General features: G+C 36.7%; 1 protein-coding gene and 1 long non-coding RNA gene across 5 annotated transcripts in view; one reads left to right on the top strand and one right to left on the bottom strand.

Annotated features, from left to right (window-relative positions):
* Positions 1-21,600, top strand: part of LOC106084246 (death-associated protein kinase related) — a 495,729-nt gene that overhangs the window by 94,944 nt on the left and 379,185 nt on the right. The gene's annotated exons all lie outside the window — the stretch shown is intronic.
* On the bottom strand, positions 7,602-7,895 carry LOC106084250 (uncharacterized). Its single transcript, XR_001220779.2, has 2 exons — positions 7,834-7,895; positions 7,602-7,764 (listed from the first exon to the last, which is right to left on the bottom strand). It is a non-coding gene; the product is annotated as an uncharacterized LOC106084250 (long non-coding RNA).

The following is a 21,600-nucleotide window of genomic DNA, read 5'->3' as shown; positions in this document are numbered from 1 at the left end:
GATGCCCTAAATACATGGTCCTACATTTGGATATCAAATTCGTTTTCTACTTCCAAATACCTTTATTTGAGCCCCATATTGCGATGGTCAGTAAAAAATTTCTGTTTGTGGGGTATTTCAGGAAAGGGGTAGACACCCAGAAATTTTTTTTTTGGTCTACCTCCCAATTCCATTTCATTTAAGCTCCACATTGACATGGTCGATAAATATGCCCGATTTACGGGTTGTTTTGGGGATTGGGGTGGTCCACCAAACACTAAGCCCGGAAAATATATCGGCAACGTGCTCTATTCTCATATAACTCATCAATTATTTGAACCCCATATTGCCATTGGCCTCAAAATTGGATATCAAATTCGTTTTCTAATCTCATTTAAATTCCGATTTGGGGTATTGGCCCTAAAAACTAAAAATATTTAGTTCCACCACTCTCTTTAAGACCCAAATTGTCTTGGTGAGCAAATACGTCCTATTTGGGGATTGTTATGGTGGTGGGACGTCCCCTAGACAGTTGGTCCCTAATGTTGATATCAGATACGTGGTCTACTCCCAAATACCTTTAATTTGAGCTCCATATTTCCATAGTCGGAAAACATGACCGGCTTGGGGGGTGTTTTGAGGTGTGGGCGGCCACTCAGTGAGTTGGTCTTGAAAATATATATCGGATTTGTGTTCTACTCTAAAAACCCTCTTATTTGAGCCTCATTTTGCAATAATCAGAAAATACTTTCTATTTGGGTGGTATTGTGGGGGTGTCATGGCCCCGTAGACACCTTTCCCGAATAATGATATAAAATTCGTGCCTTACTCCCAAAGACCATTCATTTGAGCCCCATATTGCTATTGTCGTAATTTTGTCCCCTTTGAGGGATGTTTTTGGTGAGAGGCGGCACCCCAAACACTTGGCCCCATATTTGGATATCAGATTCGTGTTCTACATTCAAATACCTTTTATTTAAGCCCTATATTGCCATGGCCAGTAAATAAGTCCTGTTTGGGGGGTGTTTTGGGGAAGGGGTGGACCTCCAGAAACATGGTCCCACATTTGGATATTAGATTCGTATTCTACTCGCAAATTCCTTTCATTTGAGTCCCATATTGCCATGGTCGGTAAATATGTCCGATTTAGAGGTGTTTTGGGGGTTGGGGTGGTCCCCCTAATACATGGTCCGACATTTGGATATCAGGTATGTTTTCTTATCCCAAATACCTATCATTTGAGTCCCATATTGTCGTGATTGGTCTAAATATATGTTTGGTAGGTTTTAGGGAGGGGCGGCCCCCCTAGGTACCCTATCCGAAATTTGGATACAAAATTGTTATTTTTAGGGTACTATATGAGTGCACACAAAATTTCGCATAAAAATCTCACTACCCATCTCCGAGATCTGGCGTTTCTGAAAATTAGGGTAAGGGGGAGGGTCCGCCCCCCCCCCCCCCCCCCCCCCCCCCCCCCCCCTTCAGATATCAAAAAATTTAGTACCCTATTTTCACCACGGGGTCATTATGCACCATCTGTGCAAATTTCAAGAAAATCGGTTCAGCCGTTTCTGAGTCTATAAGGCACACAAACAAACAAACCTACAAACACAAATTGATTTTTATATATAACATATATTTTTTATATATTTTTTTTATTTTTGTGATATATTTTTTTATTAATTTTTTTTTTATATTTTTTCAATGTATTTTTTTTATTATTTTTTTTTTTATTTTCATATTTTTTAATTTTTTTTTTACTTTTTTTTATTTTTTTTTTAGTTTTGTTTAATATTGAAATATTTTGGTTTCATCTCTTTGGTCCCACTATGATGAACTCTTTTTTTTTTTTGTTTTATGCGGGCTATCAGACAAAGTAGTGTTCCATTTGTATTTGCAAGTTTATTTTCGTACAAAATTAAAATATTTGCTCTACATAAAACTTGGTCGTTGTCATTTGTTTTCTTTTTCTACCTTTTTTTTTTTAATTTTCGTAAATAATTTTTTTCTCCGACTGTTTCGTGTTTCCCTATTTCTTTTGTTGTTGTTATTGTTGTGGTTATTGTATTTGTTGTTGGCTCATTTGTTGCCGTTATTTATTATGACAACGTCTCTGTGGTGCTTGTTGTTGTTGTTCATCGTTGACAATTCTTATGTCATACAAAATCTTCTCCTCTTGCCTAAGTTATCTACCTCCCTTGTCGTCGTCATTCTCAATTTTCTTTGGCTTGGCTTGTTGCAACAATTGCAAATTTGCTGTAAATGTCGTCGTTGTCGAAGTTCGATTGTTTGGTGTTTTTTTTTTTCGCTGTTTTTGGGTGGAACGAGAGAAGGGGATACAGACACCGCCAAAGTTGTTGGCACGTTTTGTCGTATTGCTGTTAAATTGTATTGTTGCTGTCGCTATGTAATGTTGTTGAGCAAACAACTACAAGTACAACGACAAGTATTGCTAGCGGTGCCAATTGGTGGAAACAGCCAAAGGGAGTGTTTGCTCGAACAAACGATAGCCCATAAATTTTATTTAAAACAACACACAAACAAATAACAACAACAACTACAACTACAACCATAGCAACCATCTAACCGGCATAAATGTCAGGCAGGTGTAATTGAAACGTACACAGTACTACAATACAAATGAACCGATGCACATATGAAGCGGGCGCATGCGCTTAAGCAGCAGCAAAGTTCTTTTGCCCGACCCTCATTCGATTATCTGTCATTCACATCCAGGAAATAGAACAAGTCCAGAATTATTGTAAATGTAATTTATTTATTTTTTTTTTCTTCTTGTTGAAGACATTGCTCTTTGTGCCCTCTCTGATTGATTTCCGCCATAATAACAGATTTCACGGGACAAAAATGACGTTAAGACAAATTGTTAATGTTGTCCTATGTGAGAATAAAATCCATGCCATTATTACATGGCAACACTAATTTTAACAATTTTTCAAGACATTCTAGAAATTTTATATTCATTTTCTGTCCACACTGCAAAACCACACCTAAAACTAATGACATATCTTTTCACGGTTTTACTCTTAGTTTGGGGTGAACAAACTGTGCTTACTAATCAAATGTGGACAGTGTACTCAGAAAAATTTATCAACATGAAAGTGATTTAAATTTGAAAATTGGTTAACCCTATCCCTTCTACACTAGAAAAGAAAGTGGAAACTACGGAGGATATAGACAAAGTGGTGAACCTGATCACGAAGGCCCTGAATGACTCGCTTGAGTCAACATGCCCTAGTGGCAAGCCAAGGGGCAAACAGTGACCGCCATAGTGCACCCCAGAGCTGGTTGGTCTAAGGAAGGACTGCAGAAAACTCTTCAACAGAGCGAAAACGACAAGAACACCACACGATTGGGACATCTATAAGCTAAGAAAATATAAAGGGAAACTGAGAAAGGCACAGAACAAATCCTGGGTAAAATTCTACAGCTCCGTTGAGGATACAGATGTATCCTCTAGAATACATCTCTAGGCTAAAGAAGATTCTGTCCCCGAGGTCTATTTCGGTGGGGTATATTCAGAAGTCAGAGAATGTATGGACAATGTTTAGTGAGGAAACACTAGAATCATCACTACTCGTAGGAGTAGTGATGAGCCAGTAGAGGTTGTCTTTAGTCGGAGGTTATTGGGGAAATTGTGTCTGAGCCGAAAATGCTATGGGCGATAAGAAGTTTGGACTCCTTTAAGTCGCCAGACCCTGATGAATTACCGGTTGAATTACAAGCGGTGTCTGATAGACTGGTTCCTTGGCTCAGGGAGATGTACTCTGTTTGTATTAGCATGTCGTATATACCTGTGGCATGTAGGGACAAGAAGGTCATTTTCATTCTGAAGGGAGGAAAACCTTACCATATGAAGGCGAAAGATTTTCGTCCTATTTGCATGTTATTCTTTAGGCTGAAGACTCTTGAGAGTGGGTGGGATGGCTCTACAGATACTTTTTTGGTGTTGATATGGTTTGGTGTTGGTTGTTGTTGATATCAGATTTGTGCTCTACTCCCAAATACCTTCCATTTGAGCCACTTACTGCTATGTTCGGTAAATTTTTCGTCTTTGGGGTTTGTTTTGGGGTAGGGGCTCCCCCTCCAAAAACACTTGGTTTCAAATTTGGATGTAAGATTCGTATTGTACTCTCAAATACCTTTTATTTGAGCCCCATCTTGCCATGGCCAGTAAATAAAACCTGTTTGGGGGTTGCTTTGGGGAAAGGGAGGCCCCCAGAAATTTGATTCCGAAACTGGATATCAATTTCGTACTCTACTCCCACATATCTTTAATTTGAGCCCCATATTGCCATGGTTGATAACTATGTCCGATTTAGGGGTGTTTTGGGGGTGGGGTGGCCCCCCAAACACTAGAATTCATATTTTTATATCATATTCGTTTTCCCCTCTCAAATACCTTTCATTTGAGTCCCATATTGTCGTGAGGGGACTATAAATATATTTGGTAGATTTTTTGGGTGGGACGATTGATTTTGATATCAATTCCAACAACTGAGCTAAGTATGGTTAAAATCGGTTTATAACCTGATATACCTGCTATATAAATCGATCCCGGGTCTTGAATTCTTGAGCCTCTAGAGTACGCAATTCTTATCCGATTGGAATGAAATTTTGCACGACGTGTTTTGTTATGATTTCCAACAACTGTGCCATGTATGGTTCAAATCGGTCCATAACCTAATATAGCTTTCATATAAACCGATCTTGGGTCTAGACTTCTTGAGCCTCTAGAGGGTGGAATTCTTATCCGGTTTGAAATAATTTTTGCACGAAGTAATTTGTTCTGATATCCAACAACTGCTAAGTATGGTTCAAATCGGTTCATAGCAGCCATACAAACCGATCTGGGATCTTGACTTCTTGAGCCTCTAGAGGTCGCAATTACTATCCGATTTGCCTGAAATTTTGTACGACGGATCCTCTCATGACCATCAACATACGTGTTTATTATGGTCTGAATCGGTCTATAGCCTGATACAGCTCCCATATAAATCGATCTCTCTATTTTACTTCTTGAGCCCCCAAAGGGCCCAATTCTTATTCGAATTGGCTGACATTTTACACAGGTTTCCAACATATAATTTAATTGTGGTCCAAACCGGACCACATCTTGATATCGCTCTAATAGCAGAACAAATCTTTTCTTTTATCCTTTTTTGCCTAAGAAGAGATGCCGGGAAAAGAACTCGACAAATTCGATCCATGGTGGAGGGTATATATGATTCTTGTTTTTTTTGTTAATTTTTTAAATTCCAACGAATTTTTAGTTTTCGTTGATTTTTTTTTTGTCCTAGAAAATTTCATGAGTATTTTATTTTTATAGAGAACTATGGCAACATTTTTTTGAAAATTTCTTGTATTATATTTTTCTCAGTGTATTTGGTCAACATCAGCTTGAAAAATGTAATCAAATGTGCAAAATATTGCTGATGAAGAAGATAAAAAAGACTTGTATCAATATTTGAGTCCCCTTTTGTTTGATTATATAAAATATTTATCGCTGGCATTCAATGAAACCATGACTCAAAGAGCAAAAATTTATCAAAGATAATTAAAACAAAGGCAAAATAAGCATCTAAAGGCTAAGATTGTTCTGAAAAAATTTACATTTAAAATTTTTTTTTAATCTAATAATCCATTAAAATCTTCAAGACTAATGGGGAATTCCCATTACTGTGGTGGCTAATTCTTCTTGATTTCAGTGGAAAATGTCTGGAAATTAAAGCATTACAACAACAATATTTAAAGTATTTCAAAAGAGATTTCCGCAGAATTAAAGAAAATGCCAAAGCCCCAACCAGAAGGGAAGTCATTCATTGTGCGCCCCCTTCATGGGCTGTGTGTAAAGGTATGAGTGCACTTTTTAACTTCAACAACAACCAACAACAAACATATGAGTAATTCCCCCTCCATCATTGTTTGTTGGGTTGGTTGCCTTTGTTAGTGTATTACCTTACTCTTGGATTGCAGGCAAGCATGTGTTATGTTTGTTTGTTGTTGTACATAGTACCTACTTGCAGTATGCATGTTTTTGTTGGAAATTTTTAATATTTCCGCTTATTAAAAGCAACGTAAACATAACAGAGTTTCAGAGAGAAAAAATTAAAAAAACAAAACTACCTACATCGTAACAACGACGATAATTCCCTCAAACTCCTTCTTTCAGTTGTTGTTGGAACTTTAAACAGTGCAAAATTACAATGAACACAAAAAAAGTTTTTCTCATTGCAATTGCAATCCGTGCCCCCCTGCCTTTTATAGCCTTGTAGTGGTTCCCTTTCTCATTACTTTTCCCTACTTTTCTAATAAATGCACTTTTTCTTTTACCCAGCTCCCCTAAACTGTTGTTATTGTTGTTGAAGAGGCTTTTTTTTGTACAAAGAGCTATTTAAACTATTGTGTAATCGTTTATCATGATTTTTTACCATTCATTCTCGACCGTCCTTCCGTCTTTGTTCACATGAATCATTCATTCTTTCTTTCCTGGAAAGCATACGGCTATTAGCTTTAAGAATTCCAGATTTTGTTCTCCTCCCTCCCCCCCGATCTCCCCACCTATTGTGATGCAACTCTTGCAACTACTTGAGCGCCGTGGCGGCCTCTCATTTCTCATATTAGACAAAAGAAGCGACTTTAAAAACGTGCTGCAATGCGCCTTTTGTAGGCAAAACTTCTAACGCTTACATTGAGATTCGCAGTTCGTTTTGGCAGACAAAATGAAGTAGAAAACAAAAAAAAAAAAATTATGTAAATATAAAACGTGACCATTATTATGCTATTGGGGGTGCAGCATTTGTTGTAGGTCTATGGTAGCTGTCTGTCTATCTGTCTGTCTTCTGTGTTATGATAACAGTAAAATGTTTAATAGATTTGCCCAGAAAATAGTAAAGTTGAAGTTCTACTTGCTTATTAAATGTCATTTAGAAAAATGCTACCAACGCCTTATAACGGATTTTAAATAAATCACTTATTTTGCATGACAAGACTTAAATGTGGGTATTAATTCTAGGGACAGACATTCTTTGGCAAGTTTCAGCTATAAGAATGCATATAAAAGCTTATTATATCTCTTATGCAAATATATAAGATTTTATAAAGGCGATTTTGTGGTACATTTTACGGCCAAACGGCTCAATGGATTTTAATGAATTGAGAAGCGACGAATACATATGAAAATTAATTTTTCTTAAAGAAATTCCATAAAAATGTGGAATTAATTTTCAATAAAAAGAGAAGAAGCATAAACAGCAAATTGTTGCTGGTTTTTTTTCTAAAGCACTCCCCTGTAGAAAATGTCAATAGTAAATCTATACTGACTTACTGTTGACTTTGTCACCAGAACTGCAGACAAATTGTACCCAAGCCTATGCTTTTTGCTATAGACATGTCTATATATATTTGCTATAGACTTGTCATTCAGAAGTCAGTAGGGACATTGTCAATAGTAAGCCAATAGGGAATATATAGAGACATGGCGGAATATATGGGTCATGATCAATAGTATATCAGTAGGGACATTATATAGTCATGTTCAATAATTTAGTCCGTAAATCTCGAACTTTTCACTCAATTTCAAATCAGCTGAATAAGGTATTAAATTAAAATTAGTCTAAACTTTTATGTATTTGTATTCAGTAATGAAAAAACTTTTATAAAAAGAGAAATATTTGAATAGCTGCCAAATGATCCGTTAAAAATTGCAGTGTCCAAATGCCTTATGTCGGTGGCGTTCAGCATTATCACCAAGAATAATCTTCTTGTCTATTAAGTACAAACAAGAAGTTAAAATTGGTGTCAAGAATTTGTACTACAATAAAGTTATTAACTTACATATTGGTCAGCTTAAGTCACTAATTAGCATCACTTGCTTAATTTGCAATTTTTTTCGTAAGGATTTTTGGACCCGGAAATATGATTTTCAACAAAACAAGTGAGAAAACGATTGAAAAATAAAATAAATTATAGCTTGTCACCTGTCAATAAAAACAATGTGGACAAGGTTGTAGACAATTTGGTGACAATGTCACATACATAGTAGCCAAAAGTGGTGACTTGGGGACACTTAACCCCAGACTTACGCACATCACACACACACCCACACCCCCACACCCTCACCTACTACTATAAATAGTGATACTCTTTCTCTCGCACATCTAGCAGTTGTTTATCTTACTCTCACCAACTAATACTCACACCTAAGGCTTTGCACTAACACCCATAACGACCCTGTAGTTATGGGTGTTAGTGCAAAGCCTTAGGTGTGAGTATTAGTTGGTGAGAGTAAGATAAACAACTGCAAGATGTGCGAGAGAAAGAGAATCACTATTTATAGTAGTAGGTGAGGGTGTGGGTGTGGGTGTGGGTGTGTGTGTGATGTGCATAACCCTATTCGGCATGTTGTTCAGCCAATTAATAAAGACTCGGCTTTTATTTGTATGTATATCTGTATTGGGTATGTGTATATCTATTGAGTATGTATATATCTATTAAGTACGTGTATCTATTGGGAGCCTACACAACAAGACAACAAGTTGTGTTACTACAGTACATGCCGTATGCAGTAGGTGGGGAAGGACACTTATATTTATATTATTGAAAGGCCAAGGATTTTGTAAAGGCGATTTTGTGGCACATATTACGGCTAAACGGCTGGCTGGATTTTAATGAATTGGGCATCATTCGAAAGATATTTTTCCAGAGATGTGCACAATATATATGAAAATTAATTTTACGAAAAGAAAATCCACGAAAATGAGGATTTGTTGCTTTTTATTTAAGCACCCGTTGTGGTGAGAGTGCGAGAGGTGACTGGTATGTGCGAGAGAGAGTACGCAATAGTGATATTGTCGTACGGGTGGTGGTGTGATGCGAGTGGCCCTACTTGGTGTTCTTTGGCACGAATGTCAGTCACACTGCAACTAATTCCTATGATACGAGTCACTAAATCTGCACTCAAGGAAGTTGAAAACCATCTCAGGCGATATCATTTTTATACCCACCACCTTAGGATGGGGGTATACTAACCTAGTCATTCCGAAATATTGATCTATGACCCCATAAAGTATTTATATTCTAGATCGTCTCGACATTCTGGGTCGATCTAGCCATGTCCGTCCTCCTGCCGAAATCTCGATAGATGTCGATTGCGTAAAGCTAGCCCTCCAACATTTTGCACAGATGCTTAATATTAATGTAGGTAGTTGGTGATTGCAAATGGGCCAAATCGGTTCAGATTTGGATATAGCTCCCATATAAACCGATCTTCCGATTAGACTCCTTGAGACCATGGAAGCTGCAATTTTTGTCCGATTTGGCTGAAATTTGGCATGTAGTGTTTTGTTATGACTTCCAACAACTGTGCCAAATATGATCCTAATTGGTGAAGAACCTGATATAGCCCCCATATAAACGGATCTCCCGATTTAACTTCTAAAGCCCTTTCAAGAGGCAATTTTTGTACGATTTGACTGAAATTCAGCATGTGGTGTTCCGTTATGACCGTTAACAACTGTGTCAAGTACGGTCCGAATCGGTCTATATCCTGTTATAGTTCTCACATAAATCGATCTCTCGATTTGACTTCTTGAGTCTTTACAGCCGCAATTTTTGTCCGATTTGCCTGAAATTGAGCATGTAGGGTTTTGTTATGACTTTCAACAACTGTGCCAAGTACGGTTCAAATCGGTCTATAACCTGTTATAGTTCCCATATAAACCGATCTCCCGATTAAACTTCTTGAGCGCTTTCAAGCAGCAATTTTAACCGATTTGGCTGAAATTTAGCATGTAGTGTTTTGTTATGATTTTCAACAACAGTGCCAAGTACGGGTTAAATCGGTCTATAAACTGATACAGCTCCCACATAAACCGATCTCCCGATTTGACTTCTTCCGTCCTTGCAAGCCGCATTTTTTGTGCGATTTGTCTGAAATTGAACATGTAGGGTTTTGTTATGACACCCAACAACTGTACCAAGTACGGCCATAATCGTTCTATAACCTGATGTAACTCCCATATAAACCGATCTAGGATCTTGACTTCCTAAGCCGCTAGAGGGCGCAATTACTATCCGATTTGGCGGAATTATTGCTTGAAGTGTTTTGGTTTGACCGTCAACAACTGGTCCAAGTTAGGTCCATATCAGTTCATAACCTGATATACCTCCCATATAATCTTATCACGGATCTTGACTTCTTGAGCCGATAGAGGGCGGTATTACTCTCTGATTTGGCTGAAATTTTGCATGAAGTGTTAACGTTTGACCAACAACATGTTTGCCAAGTATGGTCCAAATCGGTTCATAACCTGATATAGCTCCCATACAAGCCGATTTCGTATATTGACTTCCTGAGCCGTTATAGGACGCAATTGTTATCCGATTTGACTGATATTTTGCATGAAGTGTTATGTTTTAACTTCTAACTACTACGTCAAGTATGGTTTCAATCGGTTCATAATCTGATATAGCTCCCATATAATCCGATCGCGGATCTTGACTTCGTGAACCTCTAGAGGGCGCTATTATTATACGATTCTAAAATTTTGCATAAAGTGGTTTGGTTTGACCACCAACTGCCAAGTCTGCCAAGTTTATATAGCCGATTTCCCGATTACGCTTCTTGAGCCTCTAGAGGAAGCTAATCTTATCCGATTTGGCTGAAATTTTTCTCAACCACTTTTTATACGACTTTTAACACTGTTTCAAATTTCATCAAAATCGGATGAAAAATGCTCCTTTTATGGACTTAATTCTCTATTTCGGGGGTTCAGTCTATAGGGCAGCTATATCCAAATATGGTCCGATCTGGACGATATTCAACAAAAAGGTTTAGAGGGATACTGGAACTCGCTGTGACAAATTTCACCGAAATAGGATGAAAAATGTTCCTTTTATAGGCTCATTACACAATATCGGGAGATCGTTATATATGGCAGCTATATCCAAATATGGTCCGATCTGTACCACATTTGACAGGAATGGGTAGGGGTCTACCAGAACACACTGGATCTTTTATGGCCTCACTACCCTATATGGGGAAATCGGGTGGTCGGTCTAAGCGCAGCTATATCCAAATGTAGTCCAATCCGAACCGAACTTCACAGAAATGAATAGGGATGAAAAATTATCAATTTATTGCCTCAAGACTTTAAGTCTGGAGATCGGTCTATATAGCGGCTATATATAACTAAAATTCGATTTTATGAGATCAGAAGATCAGGTTTATATACAAAGAATACGAAATTATCAAAAATTTTTCGAATGGTGTTTTTATACCAAAGATATCTGCAAAATTATAAATACGCAGCTTTTGGGTATCAGTTGTTAAATACAGGGGTATTTACCCAATTTACCGGGTAAATACCTCTTGGGTATTTACCCACCGCCCAACTCTCCCTATAGAGAATCCAGACAAAGAGTTTGACAAATGCGATCCATGGTGGAGGGCATATAAGATTTTTATATTTTTTTTATTATGTTGTTGCAAATACAAATTCTGCCCATGAACATTCCACTAAGGAACAGGGTCGAACTTCTGACATATCAATGAGTGCAGTCCGATTCAAGTTTTAAGCTCAATGATAAGGGGCCTCCTTTTTATAGCCGAGTCCGAACTGCGGCACGCCGTGCGACACCTCTTTGGAGAGAAGTTTTACATGGCATTGTACCTCATAAATGTTGCCAGCATTAGCAGGGGAAAACCTCTCGCCAGGCTACGAACCCAGGCTTTCAGCGTCATAGGCGGGCATGCTAACCTCTACGCTACGGTGTTATATTTTTATAATATTGAATTTTTTTTAAATATATTTTGATTTTTTTTTGTTTTTATTCTTTTTTTTATTTATTTTTTTTTTTTAATTTATTTTTTGTTTTTTTTATTTATTTTTTTTTTTTTATCTTTTTTTGTTTATTTTGTTTTTATTTTTTTTATTTATTTATTTTTTATTTATTTTTTTTTATTTATTTTTTTTTTATTTATTTTTTTTTTATTTATTTTGTTTTTTTTTTAATATATCTTTTTTTCAATTTTGTTTTAATGTTGTTAATATTTTTTAATTTTAGAAGTTTTTGTACTTTTAGTTTTTTGTTAATAAGTTTTCCTTTTTTTATGCTTTATTTTATTATTTTTATAAAATTTTTTGCTATTCTTCATTTTTTTTTGTTTTCCGCAAACGAATATTGTAATTATAAGTCATCATCATTTTCCATTGTTTGTTTCAATTTCGCATTAGGAAAACAAAAATCAATTGAACAATCGTGGCGTAAAGTCGTAAATAATATAATTTAAATAGCTTATAGAATATTTACCCTGTCAACAACGTCATAAACATAAAAGCCTAGTGATAATTAAAATTCCTTTCAGTTTTGTCGTTTGATTTTCCTCCTCAAGGGCAATTGAAACTACACTCGAGAAAAAAACGTCCAATATACTCTGCAAAACTATGGGTTGCCCAAAAAGTAATTGCAGATTTTTTAAAAGAAAGTAAATGCATTTTTAATAAAACTTAGAATGAACTTTAATCAAATATACTTTTTTACACTTTTTTTCTAAAGCAAGCTAAAAGTAACAGCTGATAACTGACAGAAGAAAGAATGCAATTACAGAGTCACAAGCTGTCAAAAAATTTGTCAACGCCGACTATATGAAAAATCCGCAATTACTTTTTGGGCAACTCAATATTACTCTTCCAACCCAGAAAATGGTTCTAGGCTTTTTTTTTTGCTGAGTAAGGAAATATTTCCGAACAATTATTTTTATTAAGTGATAATTGCATTCTGAACTTGACCATAATAAATTTTTGTATGAACAGAAGAATTTTTGCATTTGATTGTGAACTATTTGGTTGTTGATGAGAAGGGTGAGGCGTCAGAGTAAAGGCTAGTAGGTAGTACATGTGGGAAAAATAGTATTCAGTGTTGATGATGTGTGAATTATGGAGAATAAATGATTACACGCGAATCGTTTCATTTGTTTGCTTATTTATACTTTTTTTGTAATTCTGTGTGAAATATTAATTAATGGGGACTTTGTCTCTTCTCGACCATTGTAGTCCTGATGTAACAAAAAAAAAGTCTAGTGTCATGCATAATAATAACGGCGTCAACGGAATCTTTTGCGTTAAATGGGACAAATAGAGATTGCTGTTAACATTGTATTTCGCTATGGTGTATAATGGGAAAATGTAAAACGAAATTATTGATTGTCATGCCAAGATTCATTGAAATTGATAGGTAATTCAAAACTTAAACACAATTTCATTTTCATAGGAAATTAAGGCGAAATTCCTAAACTTGATTTTCCCAACAAAATATTGCAATCCACATTTTCTCTTAAATGGAATTTTATGGAAAAATTTGAGAACAATGGAACATTTTTAATGATTTGCATACAAATTTTTCTCTACATTTTCATTTGCCAAAGTTTTTTAATATGCCTTAACAACCATTAATTTTAAATAATATTCCCGCAATATTTTTTTTTGTTTTTCTTCAACTCTATCCTAAATGAAACATCTGCTGCCTTGTATATTGAAATGGCCATATTTAAATATTTTTTTGACGCACTCATTCACCAATTCTCCCCATTCATTGACACTTGGAAGACATGCGTGTCATTTGTCTCACCTATCGATTGAATCTGTTTGAGATATTAATCAATCATTGCCAGACAAAAGGTGCCGATACTTTGTTAAGTGAAATATTCATTGACAACGACTTAAGAAAATTAAATAAAATATTTTATTCATTCAATGAATGAGTTGTGCGAAAAAAAAGAGTTTGCCGAAAAAAAGCGAATATGTAAGACAATTGTATGATCTGAAAACAAAGAAATATACCACAATGTGTTATCATATTTTGCATAACCTATGTCGCATAAACGTAATCACAAAATGAACGTGCTTTGAAAGAAAAATATAAGGGAGACATTATTGTTGCGGAATAACAAGAAGCAAAAAGAGTATGACGAAATGAGGAAGAAAGCAAATTTAATAAGCAGATATCAACTGATTAAATCTTCAAAGATGAATTAAAAAAAAGTATGAAAAATTGCTCAAGACTGACCAAAGCGAAATAAATAAATAAAAATTAAGAAAAAAATAGAAAAAATAAAAAAAAATTATAAAAAGGAAAAAACTAAAAACACAAAAATTATTAAATTGAAAAAAAAAAAAATGGAAAGGTTATTGAAATAAACAACAAAATAAAATTAACGCAAAATATTAAAATAAAAAAATAATGATAGCAAAAAAAAAATAATGATAGGATAAACGTAAAAAATTAAAATAAAAACTAAAGCTAAATAAAAAATCATAACTCTTTGATAAATCTCGTTGATATTGTTCTTAGCGGAACAAAAATCGCTATTTGAATAGCCAGTCCTATGCTTTATTCACATCAAATATTTGACTTAATGCTCTTTATCTGGAAGAATATCGGAATATCGAATATATAAAAAATAAAATGAAAGCAAGTAAAAAGGCATTAAGTTCGACCGGGCCGAACTTTGGATACCCAACACCTCGGGTGTATATGTAAACTCCCTTTCGCTACAATCTGGTGAAAATTGGATAACTTATGCACCCAAATTCGGCACGGACATTGAGTGGTCTAATAAATATAGGTAACTGTTGAATTTTGTATTTAAAATTTCAGCGAAATTGGATAAAAATAAAGCTTTTATGGGCTTCAGACCCCTTATCGGCAGATCGCTCCTTATGGAAGCTATATTTAAATACACTCCGATCTTTACCATATTTGGGCCAGATGGCGGTTGGTCTAAAACTACTTACTGTTTCAAATTTCAGTGAAATCAGGTTATAAATAAAGCTTTTGTGGGCTTTAGACCTCTTATCGGGAGATCGGTCTATATGGCAGCTATATCTAAATATAGTCCGATTTGTACCATATTTGCGTCGTATGTTGGGAGGCCTAAAGCTACTCACTGCTTCAAATTTCACCGAAATCGGTTAAAAAATAAAGTTTTTATGGCCTTTAGACCCCTTATCGGGAGATCGGTCCATATGGCAGCTATATCTAAATATAATCCGATCTACACCATAGTAAGCTCGGATATCGGGAGGCTCAAAACAACTCACTTTATCAAATGTCAGCGCAATCGGTTAAAAAATAAAGCTTTTATGGGCTTCAGACCCTTTATCGGCAGATCGGTCTATATGGCAGCTATATCTAAATATAGTTCGATTTGAACCATATTTGGGTCCCATGTTGTGAGGCCCAAAACTACTCACTGTTTCAAATTTTAGCGAAATCGGGTAATAAATAAAGCATTTATGGTCCTCCGACCCTTTATCAGAAGATCGGCCTATATGGCAGTTATATCTAGATATAGTCCGATTTGAACCATATTTGGGTCAGGTGTTGGGAGGCCCAAAACAACTCGCTGTTTCAAATTTCAGTGAAATCGGGTAATAAATAAAGCTTTTATGGGCTTTAGGCCCTTTATCGGCAGATCGGTCTATATGGTGACTATATCTAAATATAGTCTGATTTGAACCATATTTGGATCCTGTATCGGGAGGCTCAAAACAACTCACTTTTTCAAATGTCAGCGCAACCGGTTAAAAAATAAAGCTTTTATGGGCTTCAGACCCTTTATCGGCAGATCGGTCTATATGGCAGCTATATCTAAATATAGTTCGATTTGAACCATATTTGGGTCCCATGTTGTGAGGCCCAAAACTACTCACTGTTTCAAATTTCAGCGAAATCGGGTAATAAATAAAGCATTTATGGTCCTCCGACCCTTTATCTGGAGATTGGTCTATATGGCAGCTATATCTAGATATAGTCCGATTTGAACCATATTTGGGTCAGGTGTTGGGAGGCCCAAAACAACTCGCTGTTTCAAATTTCAGTGAAATCGGGTAATAAATAAAGCTTTTATGGGCTTTAGGCCCTTTATCGGCAGATCGGTCTATATGGTGACTATATCTAAATATAGTCTGATTTGAACCATATTTGGATCCTGTATCGGGAGGCTCAAAACAACTCACTTTTTCAAATGTCAGCGCAATCGGTTAAAAAATAAAGCTTTTATGGGCTTCAGACCCTTTATCGGCAGATCGGTCTATATGGCAGCTATATCTAACTATAGTCCGATTTGAACCATATTTGGGTCCCATGGTGTGAGGCCCAAAACTACTCACTGTTTCAAATTTCAGCGAAATCGGGTAATAAATAAAGCATTTATGGTCCTCCGACCCTTTATCTGGAGATTGGTCTATATGGCAGCTATATCTAGATATAGTCCGATTTGAACCATATTTGGGTCAGGTTTCGGGAGGCTCAAAACAACTCACAGCATCAAATTTCGGCGAAATCGGGTAATAAATAAAGCTTTTATGGGCTTCAGAGCCTTAATCGGGAGATCGGTCCATATGGCAGCTATATCAAGATATAGTCCGATCTGAATCATATTTGGGTCAGATGTCGGGAGGCCCAAAACTACTCACTGTTTCAAATTTCAGCGAAATCGGGTAATAAATAAAGCTTTTATGGGCTTTAGACCCTTAATCGGCAGATCGGTCTATATAGTAACTATATCTAAATATAATCCGATTTGAACACTATTTGGGTCCTATATCGGGAGGCCCAAAACTACTCACTGTTTCAAATTTTAGCGAAATCGGGTAATAAATAAAGCATTTATGGTCCTCCGACCCTTTATCGGAAGATCGGTCTAAATGGCAGCTATATCTAGATATAGTCCGATCTGAACCAAATTTGGGTCCTATGTTGGGAGGCCTAAAGGTACTCACTTTTTCCAATTTCAGCGAAATCGGTTAATAAATAAAGCTTTTTTGGCCTTTAGACCCCTTATCGGGAGATCGGTCCATATGGCAGCTACATCTAAATATAATCCGATTTGAACCATATTTGGGTCAGATGTCGGGAGGCCCAAAACTACTCACTGTTTCCAATTTCAGCGCAATCGGGTAATAAATAAAGCTTTTTTGGCATTAGACCCTTATCGCCAGATCGGTCTATATAGCAGCTATATCCAAATATGGTCCGATTTGACCCGTTCAAGAACTTAACCAGCGTGGATGCGAACCCTCCCCCCAAAAGTACTACCCCATAATAAAAGTGGACCAATCGGGACAATATGGGTTTCTTATGAAAGGTATTCGAGAGTAGAGTACGAATAAATAAAAGTTGGGTCCAAGTACCTGGAGGGCCGCCCCAGCCCCAAAACCCCTTAAGATAGGTTTATTTGACAATCATGACAATATGGGACTCAATTGAAAGGTATTTGGGAGTAGAGGGCGTATAAGGTCAGGAATTACGAAAAGGCTTTATAATTTATTGATAACGGAAGGAGGCGGACCCACCACCGTTACCCCAAAAACACCACCCAAAATCTAGAGTGGACCGATAAGGAGAATATGGGTATCAAATGAAAAGTATGCGGGAGTAGATAACGAATCTGGCATTCAAATTCATGTTGAAGTATAGGTGGTCACCCCACCACCACAAAAAAGCCGAAAATGGGCGCATTAGACAATCAAGCATATATGGCAATCGGTTTGTTTGTTCCTTATAGACTGAAAAACGACAGAACCGATTTTCTCGAAATTTTCGCTTATTGTGTAGGATGGTCTGGAAGGATACATAGGCAATATCATTTTTCGGTATCGGAGGGGGGACGGACCCTCCCCTTTATGCCAAAAACATAACCCAAATTCAAAAGGTGACCGATCGGGACAATATAGGTATCAAATGAAAGGTATTGGAGAGTAGAATACGAATAAGTTATTAGAATTGTAGTCGAAGTACCCATCGGGCCGGACCAATCCCAAAACCCCCCCCAAACCGACATATTGGACGTTCATTTCAATATGGGTCTCAAATGAAAGGTATTCGGGAGTAGATTTCGAATCTGGCATACAAAATCGAATCGAAGTAGTGGGGGTCATGCCAACCCTCAAAAACGGCATTCGACCCACGCCATTATGACTATATGGAACTTGGCTGAACCGATTTTCTTAAAATTTTCATAGATTGTGTACGTTTGTCTGGAAGGGAACATAGGCTATATAACTTTTAGATATCGGGTGTAGGCGGACCCTCACCTTAACCCCAGAAACGCCACCCATATCAGAAAGTAGTCAGATGGGCATGAAAACGAATATGGTATTAAAATTTGGGTCCAAGTAGAAGGTCATTGAACTGCAACTGCAATGGTTTCTACTTAGATAACTATTGTAATTTTAAATATATTGGGTTGCCCAAAAAGTAATTGCGGATTTTTCATATAGTCGGCGTTGACAAATTTTTTCACAGCTTGTGACTCTGTAATTGCATTCTTTCTTCTGTCAGTTATCAGCTGTTACTTTTAGCTTGCTTTAGAAAAAAAGTGTAAAAAAAGTATATTTGATTAAAGTTCATTCTAAGTTTTATTAAAAATGCATTTACTTTCTTTTAAAAAATCCGCAATTACTTTTTGGGCAACCCAATAATACATGCTTTCTATTGTATTTCCTGAGCTTTTGGGCTTTTGCTTTCTTATACCCACCACCATGGATTTATTAATCTAGTTATTCCATTTGTAACACCTCGAAATATTGATCTGCAACCCCAAAAGGTATATTCTAAGTCGATCTAGCAATGTACGTTCGTCTGTCCAGCCGCTTGATCTTTGGGGATTGCAAATGGTCCTTTGACTTGACTTCTTGAGGCCCAACAAGCCGTTTGGACCGACATTTTATTCTTTTACGACTTCCAACTTGATATAGCTCCAATATGAACCGACCTCCCTATTTCAGGTCTGGAGCCCCTAGAAGCCGCAATTTTTGTTCGGTTTGGCTATGACTTCCAACAACCGTCCCAAGTATCATTCATTCTCTGGACTATCATTGTTCGGCTCCTAGAAGCTTTAATTTTTGCCTGGTTGGGCAGAAATTTGATACGTAGAGTAAAATGATGCCCTTCAACTTAATTTATTTTGTGTAAATTGGCAGTAGAACCCATGGTGGTGGGTTCCCAATACTCGGTAGGCTAATCTTGGTTGGGTTCCTTTGGTGGAAAAGTCTTGGAAATATCTTTATTTTAGTATCCAGGTCTACTATGGTTGCAACTAGGAATCAGGATTCGATTTTGAAGAGGAGTCACTACATCAGTTTTGGTTCCTTAAGTCGTTAGCAGTCACTAGGATAAATGTGATTATTCTGCAGCTATTTCTTCCATTATGAAATGTTGTAACTAAAAAAATGCGGCACAAATTGTCTAAGAATAGCAAAATTCCCCATAATTTACTCTATTAACCAACGTTAAACCTTTTATCTCCATAATTTGTGTTGCTCAATTTCCCAAATTCCTTTGTAAAACAAATAACATGTACTCAATTTGTTGTTTAACCAAGCCACAAATTCTTAACTCTTAACTAATTGGGCATAAGCTGTAGAGCTCTAGGCCATTTTGTTGTTATCGCGTTTGTTCATCTGCAAAAAAGCAAAAAAAAAAAAAAATATTCAAATGAATAAAAATAGCTTAAAACTTCATATAAATCTTGGTTAACTAAAAAAGGGAGAAAACAAAATCTGAAAAATTGCCAAAGAGCCCCTAAACTCTTTTAAGATTAATTGAAATTGTGTAATTTAGTTAAATTATTTTCGTTGAGGCAGCAAGCAGCAAACATAGATTTGCCTACCATACCATGGATATGGTTATGGTTATTATCATGCTACGATGAATGTAGCAATCTTGATAGAGACATACCAAACAAAACCAAATCACATGAAAAAGTCTTTTAAGCAACACACACTGCTGCTGGTGGTAGCATTCTTAAGGTCTTCCGTTCCAGACACCTTGGCCAGACCGTAGGCCATCACATGTCTGAGAGATAAGCTAAAACAAACATGAGAAAAACCGACGACTTACTTTAAAATGCCTGCATAAGTTATGCACATTTGTTTAAATAAGATCATGATCACCATGATCATGGTGATTTTAATATTGCCAATCTTTTTGGTCACTTTGGTATGTTGTGATCCGGTCAGTCGGTTTGCCTTGGTTCAATTGAACGCTTGGTTGCCTAAGAGGTGTTTTGTAATGCTTCTCCGTCCGGCTGTCTGTCTATCAAAACAACCGCGCTGTCAGATTGTTGGTTGTTGTTGTTTTTTTTACATGATTTTTAGATTTTCCTTAAGCATCTCTAAAAACTATTCTTAGCCAATTTTCTGTACACTTCCACAGCTTAGGGAAGTTTGGATTGTTGCGTGCATGTAACAAAGAAAATGAGGTTTGGGAGCCAAAAGCTGTATATTGTAACATCAAGATATTGTTATTGGCGCCCAACGAGGGAGCCCCAAATAGTTTGCTCCAGTGTATGTTTTTTATACCCACCACCATAGGATGGGGGTATACTAATCTACCCATTCCGTTTGTAACACCTCCAAAATATTGATCTAGGGCCCCAAAAAGTATATATATTCTTGATCGTCTTGAACTAGCTATGTCCGTCCGTCCGCCTGTCGAAATGACAATTGTTATTGGCGCCCAACGAGTGAGCCCCAAATAGTTTGCTCCAGTGTATGTTTTTTATACCCACCAACATAGAATGGGAATATACTAATCTAGTCATTCTGTTTGTAACACCTCCAAAATATTGACCTAAGACCCCATTAACTATATATATTCATGATCGTCTTGAACTAGTCATGTCCGTCCGTCCGTCCGTCTGCCGAAATCACAATAGCGGTCGAACGCGTAAGGCTAGCTAGCTTCAAATTTTGCAAAGATACTTAAAATTGATGTTGGTCGTTGGGGATTGCAAATGGGCCATATCGGTTCACATTTGGATATAACTCCCATATAAACCGATCTCTCGATTTGATTTCATGAGCCCTTGGAAGCCTCAATTTTCATCCGATTTGGCTGAAACTTTGCACAAAGTGTTCTGTTGTGACTTCCAACGCCTGTGTCAAGTACGGTCCAAATCTGTGTAAAGGGTGATTTTTTTGAGGTTAGGATTTTCATGCATTAGTATTTGACAGATCACGTGGGATTTCAGACATGGTGTCAAAGAGAAAGATGCTCAGTATGCTTTGACATTTCATCATGAATAGACTTACTAACGAGCAACGCTTGCAAATCATTGAATTTTATTACCAAAATCAGTGTTCGGTTCGAAATGTGTCCATTCACCGTAACGTTGCGTCCAACAGCATCTTTGAAAAAATACGGTCCAATGATTCCACCAGCGTACAAACCACACCAAACAGTGCATTTTTCGGGATGCATGGGCAGTTCTTGAACGGCTTCTGGTTGCTCTTCACTCCAAATGCGGCAATTTTGCTTATTTACGTAGCCATTCAACCAGAAATGAGCCTCATCGCTGAACAAAATTTGTCAAAATTTGAACACATTTCGAACCGAACACTGATTTTGGTAATAAAATTCAATGATTTGCAAGCGTTGCTCGTTAGTAAGTCTATTCATGATGAAATGTCAAAGCATACTGAGCATCTTTCTCTTTGACACCATGTCTGAAATCCCACGTGATCTGTCAAATACTAATGCATGAAAATCCTAACCTCAAAAAAATCACCCTTTATAAGCTATATGTCTCCCATATAA

Source organism: Stomoxys calcitrans, chromosome 4 (assembly GCF_963082655.1).
Source record: "Stomoxys calcitrans chromosome 4, idStoCalc2.1, whole genome shotgun sequence".
In the NCBI taxonomy this organism is placed as follows: Eukaryota; Metazoa; Arthropoda; class Insecta; order Diptera; family Muscidae; genus Stomoxys; species Stomoxys calcitrans.
Note: the sequence above shows the minus strand (reverse complement) of the source record. Positions and strands in the feature narration are given on the sequence as shown.